Raw genomic sequence first — 8,865 nt, 5'->3', positions numbered from 1 at the left:
CGCGGGGCGGCGGCGGGCGCCGAGCGAGGGCAGCCCGCGCCCCTGGCGGCGAGGCGCTCCCGGCCCGGCCCGGCCCAGCCCTGCTCCGCTGCGGCCGCACCGCCCTCACACGCCCGCCCGCCGGGCTGCGGCGGCCCTGCGGGAGAGGAGAGCCGGGAGAGACGCGCCCGACGCGTGAGCCCCGGGCTGTGCCGGAGGCCGGTGCCGGTGAGGGCCCTGGGGCAGCCCCGCTGCTCCCCTCACGGTGCGCGCTTTGTATGGCAGCCGTACGAGGAGAGGCTGAGGTCACTTGGTCTGTTCAGCCTGGAGAAGGGGAGGCTGAGGGGAGACCTCATCACAGTCTACAGCTTCCTCACGATGGGAAGCGGAGGGGCAGGCGCTGATCTCTTCTCTGTGGTGACCAGTGACAGGACCCGAGGGAATGGCCTGAAGTTGAGTCAGGAGAAGTTTAGGTTGGATTTAGAAAAGGTTCTTCCCCCAGAGGGTGGGTGGGCACTGGCACAGGCTCCCCAGGGAAGTGAACCAGCCTGACAGCGTTCAAGAAGCGTTTGCACAACACTCTCAAGCACATGGTGTGACTCTAGGGGTGTCCTGTGCAGGGCAGGAGTTGGACTCGATGATCCTCCTGAGTCTCTTCCAACTCAGCGTACTCAGAGAAAATCACTCACCTCCCGCTGGGCGTTGGCAGGGGCAACCTGCCCAGGCACGGGCTGGCACGTCGGAGCCGGGCCGGTCGGTGACTTGTGAAGAGAGCGGCGGGCAGGCAGCAGGCTGCCCTCCGGAGTCAGCTTGCAGCAATGGAGACAGGGCATCAAACAGCACAGAGCAGCACCAGCTCCTTAATGTGCCTGTCTGCAGCCAAATGTCACGTATATGTGGGGTTTTGCCATGTCAAGTGTTTACGGATAATGTTCAGGGACTAGTTGTTACATGATGAAACTATCCTCGTGCAGAGACTTCTTTAAGAAAAACCCTTTCCATCGGTTTTTATGCAACAGACTCGTTTATCTCAAACTGTAGTTAAATTTATTTGCATGACATGAAGTCTGTGATTTAAGTACAGACCAATGGACACCTACATGCCCACAAAGATAGGATTTCAAGGAGCATTTACGTCAGACAGTCTTACATGTAATGAATTTTCCTGCTTTTTGTTATTAATTTGTGATAAGTGTGAGCATGACATAAAGGCCCAAGAGGAAGGAATTGTCAACTTTTTTGTGTACAGAATTAAAAGCAGACCAAAAGGTGCCCCCTATTTAACTTTTATCATCTATATGATGGAGCAAATACAATTTCCACGCCACACAGGTATCCCTGCCCTAAGCAGATGCTGAGACTAAACAGCTGATCAGGGTTGTTGCCCACCCACTGTCACTAGACTCTGATCAACCTGCTGCTAAAACCCGTTTCCATATGCTAGCTGGGGTCTGTGATGGTTAATGCTTTGCAGGCACACTGCCATCTGGAGTACTGACAAAAACCTTCGGGAGAACAAGATAAACCCTTTCTGAGGAACTCAGACTGTGTTCTGGTCAGCAAAAAGGGCACTATCCATGTGTCACAAAGATTGGCTGGGCTGTTTTAAAACATTTTATTTTGAAAAATCCAAGTTCTAAATATTCTCCTGATTTGTTTTAATAGAAGTGTGTACAGTTGGGTGTTTTTAACTTGTCTGTCTTTTATCCTAGGTAAGATTTTGTTGGATGTTTTGGAGGATACACACACGTGTGTATCCAGTCTAATAAGTGAAGGACACTGCCTTTTGCCACCAGACACTTGCAGCTACACGACTGTGTTACATGTCCTGTGGTGAGATTGTGCAACCCTTCCTTTGAATGCTGAAGAGCTTCCCATGTCTGTGTCTGCTCCTGGTCTGTGTGACTCTGGCAGCAAGAATTCAGCTCCAGGCAGTGCCACTGTAGAGGTGCTAAAGTGCAGTCCTGCCAGGAGCATCTTTCCCATTGATCACGTAAGGTCCCAGCTGGCACAAGTGAATGCACTGTGGCACTGGGTTTGGTTTGAATGAAACAGGAAATAAATCACACATAGTAATAAAGAAAACAATACTGTAAGTACATTCCAGATGATGGAGATGCTCAGAGAAGAGAAAGAGTGAGGTGAATGGCTCCCTGCTCTGAAATGTCTGCTCAAGTCCAGGAGTGAAACTCCAGTCTCACTTGCTGCCTATATTTAACATCTGAAAAATCTTACATTGGTGAATCTATTGCCAGGTTTTTTTCCACTCTGAGCATAATCTTTTGAAGATTTAAACACTAGGAAAAAAATCTCCTTCCTCTGTAATGCAGAGGAAAAGGTAAAGAAATCCATGCAACAGAAAAGAGTCCGGAACACATGGCAAGACGTTTTATTTTATCATGGTATTTTGCACTTACTATAGTGCCTTTGATCCAATTGCATTACAGTATTTTATGAGTTATGAATAATTTTTGATCTTCTGTTTCCCAGTTCTGATGAAAAAGGCTTTGTCTTTTTTTTTTTTTCTGCCAGAGTAAACTGGTTCTCTAAGATTATGGTCCAAATGTAAAGCCAGAAATAAAGCCAAGACAGCAGCTCAGGTTACTGCAATCCCCCTCAGTGCCTTCTTTCAGACCCATATCACCTTTGTGTCAACACTTCCAAAAGGGAACAGAGTCCAAAAAATGGTGATTAGAAATCACAAGTCGCCCCTATTACTATATAGTAAAAATTGTAAAGACCCCAGATAACAGGAGGATGAGCACTGGATAAATAGACAGGCTACTTTATTAAACCCTTTGAAGCACAGTGGATTATGTTTTCACATAATACACCTGCTGTGATGCTAAGGACTAAGATCTGTCTTTGTTATCATGCCATCCAAATTTCATCAGGAACGTATTTTTCATTAAAATACTTGGTCTCTGAGGCATCTGGCTAGCGGTGGATAAAATCCTTGCCATTAAAGTTGGTCTCCCTGGAGAGCGAGAAACTAATAACAGAAGGGACAGGGGAACGAGGGAGCAGATGAATGCCCATTTAGCCCACAACCACAATGTGGAGATCTAAATTAAGTTAGACACTGAAGGATGCAAAAAGAGAGTGACCTTTAATTGCTGATCTCTAGCACCAGCTGACGGCACGATAAGCAAGCAGGGAGTGCAGAAGGATCCCACCTGCACACAGATCCCAGGTAACTGCTGGGCTGAGGCAGCCCATGTGGCTGAAAATTTGAATACAGCCATAGCAAGGAGGTCAAATGGGAAAAAGCTTCATGGCCTGTAAAAATGGGTTTATGTTTTCCAGCTGCTGGCAGCTGTGCAGAAATCACTTGCATGTGTGGTAAGGGGTGGTGCCAGAGGCTGTGGGCAGCTGCCCCTGCTTAGCCAGGCCAGAGCAGCCACCTTGGCTCCAGCCAAGAAATGAAACCGATCTGCTTGATTTTACCCGAAACAAGTTAAGGGCTCTTACGTGAAGGTCATGATCACCAGATTGGCTGTGTTGGTGGTTTTCAGTGGGCATAAGGTGGTGTGTTGGTTTCTGGCTCTGTCTCCACTGCCGGCACAGTTGGGCTGGGAAGAAAATGTCTTTTTCTTCCGTTGGCATAAGACCAAGATCGTGTATTAGCACATATTGTCTACAGACCACCAGGTGTGAAAGCAGAATGGCTGGCTACTGAATTCCCTCTCTGCTCTGTGTAATGGGGAGAGATGTGACATTGTATGTGATTTCTATCTGTGCAAAATATGCTAAAAGTCTTCTCTTGCTGATATTAAATTGACCTCAAGCTTCCTAAGGGGAGCAGTAATAAGCGTGCAAGCCAGATAAATCTCTATTTGCCCTCATCCACACTGGCAAAGGAGAATTAATTGTGAAACCCCCGAAGTGGTGCTGGCTGGGATACAAGAGCATCATCTGTTATGGGTGATCAAGGTAAGGGCCAAAATGGTAATATAAATATGTGGTGGTTCGGGGGAAAATTCAAAGAGCTGACAAGAGTGAGAAAGTGAAACATGTCCTTTTGGAAATATCTCTGCATTGTTCAAGAAAATTTCTTAAAAAAAAAAAAAAAGAGAAAGAAAAGAGATAGGTTGTACTGCTGTCTTAGTTGAAGAACTGACAAGAATATAAATAATTTAATGACCAAGGGCATTTAAATTAATAAAAATAAGTAGGGGGAAAAAAGCAGAAATTGTTCAAAATTGGAAGCATAAAGCTAGTAAAGAACATAAAAGAAGATGAGATCTGCAGTCAGCAATGTTGAGTGACAAAGATCTGTCTAATTTTGATATAAATTTGAAACAAAAGAATGGTTAGTATTCTACTGCTATTCACTACTACGTGAAAAATTTGACTAATCAGTTGGCGCGCAAAAGAAACACTGATGTTCAATAAATATTTCTGTTCTGCTTTGGGGTGAAAAACAGACAATAAAGCCATGCTCCAGATTGGTAATGAAATATTTCTGTACCAATGCAAGCCTGAGAATGTAAAAAAAGAGCAGCTCCAATGAAAGAACTTAAAATCAGCAGCTCTGGATAAACTTTAATCCAACAGGTTTTGTTTCTCCAATCAGTTGGTCTGGAGATGCTGTGGATGTTTCAGACCACTGGATGAATTATTATGTGTGGGTTTTTATTGATTTGGTTGGTTTGTAAAGGGAGAGCAGTCTTGGCTGATACAGAGCTGTCAGACTTACCCAGATTCCCACATATCCACAGGGATGGAAAAGATGATAATTACAAGTGAGAGGACCATCAGCAATGCCACTTGACAAAATTTGGTGGAAAATGTATTTTAGATAAATTTTGAAGCTTGGTGAGTAAAGGGAGCAATGTTATAATGTAATACTACTTAACATTTCCATATAGCGTTTAGATTGGTAAGCCTTGATATTTCCATGAAGGATGCTTGCGAAAAATTAGCACAGTATGCTTGAAAAGGATTAAATGTTGACTAATTGATCTCAAAAGGTCCTTTTAATGTGTAATTTTCATGCAGGATGTATTTACCTAAAGATTTAAGCTAGGCTTTAGCAATTTAAAATTTTTTCAGAGACCTAAAAAAGGATGTAACATCATCACTGCTCAAATTTTCCGATAACACACAGATTGGGAGAATGGTAAATTCTGAAGACAAGTAACTATCACTGAGAAATCTCTGAGTACGCTGGGGTTTAGCCAACAATACCTGTTCTAATATAGCTCCCATAAAATGACACCTCTAGGAATAAAGACTGTAGAACATGCTTTGTAAGATGCACAGCTCCCTCCTGGGGAGTCATTACTTTACAAAGAACTGCAGATCATACTGAGTTGTTAGCTAATCTTGAGCTCCCACTGTCACATCCGTGAATTCGTGCTGCTGCCCACAGGTTTGGAGCAGAGAACGATGCCACCTTACTTAGAAAAGTCTGAGCTATGTGGATGGGGAGTGAATTGAGCATCAGCACAGGTTCAAGCACATGGTTGATAGTGCAGTAATGCCCTCTGTGTGGATGGCTGGAGGTATAAAATCTGGGGCAACAAATTGCCTCTGCAATTAACACTTCTACTGTAGCTTTTCTTAGTCCAGTGCTGGTGTTCACAATTTAAGCCAGCTATTGGGTAACTATGGAAATCCTTTGGAAGAGCAGAAAAAAAGACAGCATGGTGGGGAAAAAGGCTCCAAATGGTCAATGTGTAAGAAACTGTTATATTCCGGGACACTGCGCATGACAGGAACACATGCTTAATAAAGCACTTACTAAATATAAGGGTAGAAGACAAAACCAAACACATTCTGATTGTGTACACCAAAACTATTTTTCCAACAGGTAATAGTCACAGGAATAATCTGCCAAGGGATGCAGTGGGATTCCCCAGAAGATGCAATCTCTTGTTGTTCCTGAAGAAGAGCTCTACTTCAAACACAAATTAAATAAGGGAAGTCCTACAATTTCTTTTACCCAAAAGGTCAAGAAAGATGATCACATTAGCCTCCTCTGGCCTTGTAACCTATAAATAGATTACAGTCCTGGTGGGGAAAAAAAAATTATCCTTATCTTGGATTTCCCCAAAACACTGTGGGGAAAAAACAATAGGAATGCAGAAATATCAGAAATAGTCACTTTGCAACAGTTGTGCCTAGTTTGGTATTTCTACTGAAAAGACCAAAACATTTTGATTTTCAATCCAGAATGTGTTTTAAGATCATCCTTCTCTCTGCCAGAGCTCAGCCATACCCAATACACCCATTTCCAGGGCTGCTAACTAGTCAATCACAACAAAGGCTGGGTTTGAAGTTGGTGGGAGTTTTGCCATTCTCATCTAATGGGTGGATCAAACCAGAGCATCTTTGCAATTTATTCAATCAAATTCACTGTCCAATGCTAAGTGAAATGGGGGAATTATGCCACACAGACACAACTGCTGAGTCTGTCTGAAACAACACACATTTCTCATACACTGTGTCCAATACTGTTATATTTAGGCAACATTTAGAAAGAATTCTACCTACATGAAGTGAGTCACTAAACAGCCACAGTAAAAATGCCATACCAGCAAAAGACACAAATGAATTCTGTGCAACTGTGCTGGCTTTTTTTGTTCTTGGCAAAAAGAGAGTGCTTCACACAGAATGTATCCTCCTGCAATTTTCTTTTGGTTAAAAGAAAAGAATGACTCCTGTCTTTCAGTTTCTGGGAGTGCTCTGTATGTATGAAGCAAGTGACAGAGGAGCACCGATTTGACTGTTGGCTTCAAAAATACAGTGAAACAGCATTTAGATTAGATAAATCCCCCCTTTACAATTTCCTGAGATAATGATGATAATACAAGTACATAAAATACTTGGAATTGATAAACAATGTAAAAATTCTAAAGAGTCTGAGCCTTGTGGTCAGAGCAGGACTAGATTCACATTGACTATTCCATTAGTACCAGTCCCTTTTACCTTGAACTTGCTGTCCACCTCTGCTGTGAGCATGGCAGGACAGGGCTTAATGTGCTCTTTTATCAGTAGAAACTTGAAGTCACAGCATTTTGTGAGTCCAGTGGGAAAGCAGAAAACACCAGATTCTACCTGGTGTTTGCTCTGGAGCAGGGATACGAAGCAGTGTGGTTTCTGTCAGGTCTGCCTCTCCATAAGCATGTGCTAACTAGCAGGCTGTGGGGTTCACTGAAACCCAAGTTGCCTTCAATCACTCCTGAAATTTTTGTGTTTTGATGTTTTAGTTTGGGGTTTTTTTTAGTTTTTTTTTTTTTTTTAATAATACCTTAATTCTAAACCACAAAGAAAAATTACTCTCAAGCCTGCTGGACAGGACAACTACCTGGGAGGACAGATACTTGGACTTCTGTTCCAAAAAGAGTATTTAAATAGATATTAAAATACAGACCTTTAAAATGTTGCCAACAAATATGTCTAGAATATTCTCTCAGCATGAGTACTTGTAACTCACTCTTCAGAGAACAAAATGATTGTTGAAGTCTTCCCAGCAGAAGTTGACCTGGAACTATGGGGTCTTGCATTTCACATAAATGCCTGAAGGGCTGAGAGTTAGGATGAAATGGGAACTGCTTAAATAGAAGGAAATAATTGTCAGATTTGTCAATTGAACTCAACAGAAAATACATTGGAGAGGGAGTTCCTTCCAAAGAAAACAATGCTTTCTTATCAAATCCACAAATAATTTTGAATTGGCTGTCCCTGCCTTTTCAGTGTGTATTTTGAAAGAACTGTCCAGTTGCAAATGAGAGCCTCACAGACTTCAGATAGCAGGAAGCTCTACTGACGCCTGATTACTATTATATACCCTTCTATACATTTTTATACCCTCTTTATATTTTCTGTACCCTTTATACATTCTTTCTACCCTTAGCCTACATGCTTGTAATTTTTGTAGTCTGATATTCTAGCTTAGTTTTGGAATCCTGCAAGGTAGAAAGACCAAACATTCACAGTAAGAGGCCATAGAGCTCTATAATATCTCAAAACTCAAGGCTTCAATCTTGGTTGAAGCCTTCTCTCTGGAACATATTTTGTAAACTGTGTTCTAGCCTCATTTGGGGTGGGGGGAGTTTTAGAATAGGAGGACATTGCTTCATTTCATGGTTTTCTTATTGGGAGATTTTAGACAGATATGCTAATTTGCAAGGTCCATAAAATTGTATATGTGTTATATAGAGTGTGTGTACATCTCAGCGTGTTCCACCTTTGAAGAGCTGTGCACCTAAGATCTTATTAAAATAGTGAGGTAAAACCCTTTTACCCCTTTTAACCGTGTCTGCCTCATTTCTAAGACCAGTCAAAAGGCAACATACTGTTGGCAACAGGTTCCCACTGTCTCCTACTACTGTTCTCATGAATTCAGTGACAATACTTGCATTAACTTTAGAAGCACAGTCAGGCTCTTTGGACAAACCATAAAGAAGAACTGAGCATCTAAAAGTTTAGGTAATCAATATGCACCCAGAAATGATTATGAAAGATACATTTCTGAAGACTTCCAAAGGCATGTCCACATATACTTCTCAGAAGAAAAAAAATTTGCACTTCAGAAATTTGGTCCAGATTAGATTCATGTTTCCATAGGCTGAATACACTGTTCCTGACAACAAAGGCAAAGGAGAAACGGAAGAGATGTACAGATTCCTGAGGAGTGCCTTCCTGTCAGAGGTATAAAAAGACCCATGTTTTCAAATGAAAAACATAATCATCATTTAAGACTGCTCCATAAAAAGACAAGCACTATTTGTGTAGGCAGCCCTAGCAAAATGAGATAATGGTCATATATTGTGACACAAATATCCTAGGAATAATCAAAACAGGAAAGGTTCATATATGCATTTTCTGTATTAAACTGGTATGATCTGCAAGAATGGCAATTCCTACATTTTCCTCTCT

This window comes from Lichenostomus cassidix, chromosome 1 (assembly GCF_008360975.1).
Source record: "Lichenostomus cassidix isolate B80296 chromosome 1, HeHo_3.0, whole genome shotgun sequence".
Taxonomy (NCBI): domain Eukaryota; kingdom Metazoa; phylum Chordata; class Aves; order Passeriformes; family Meliphagidae; genus Lichenostomus; species Lichenostomus cassidix.
Note: the sequence above shows the minus strand (reverse complement) of the source record.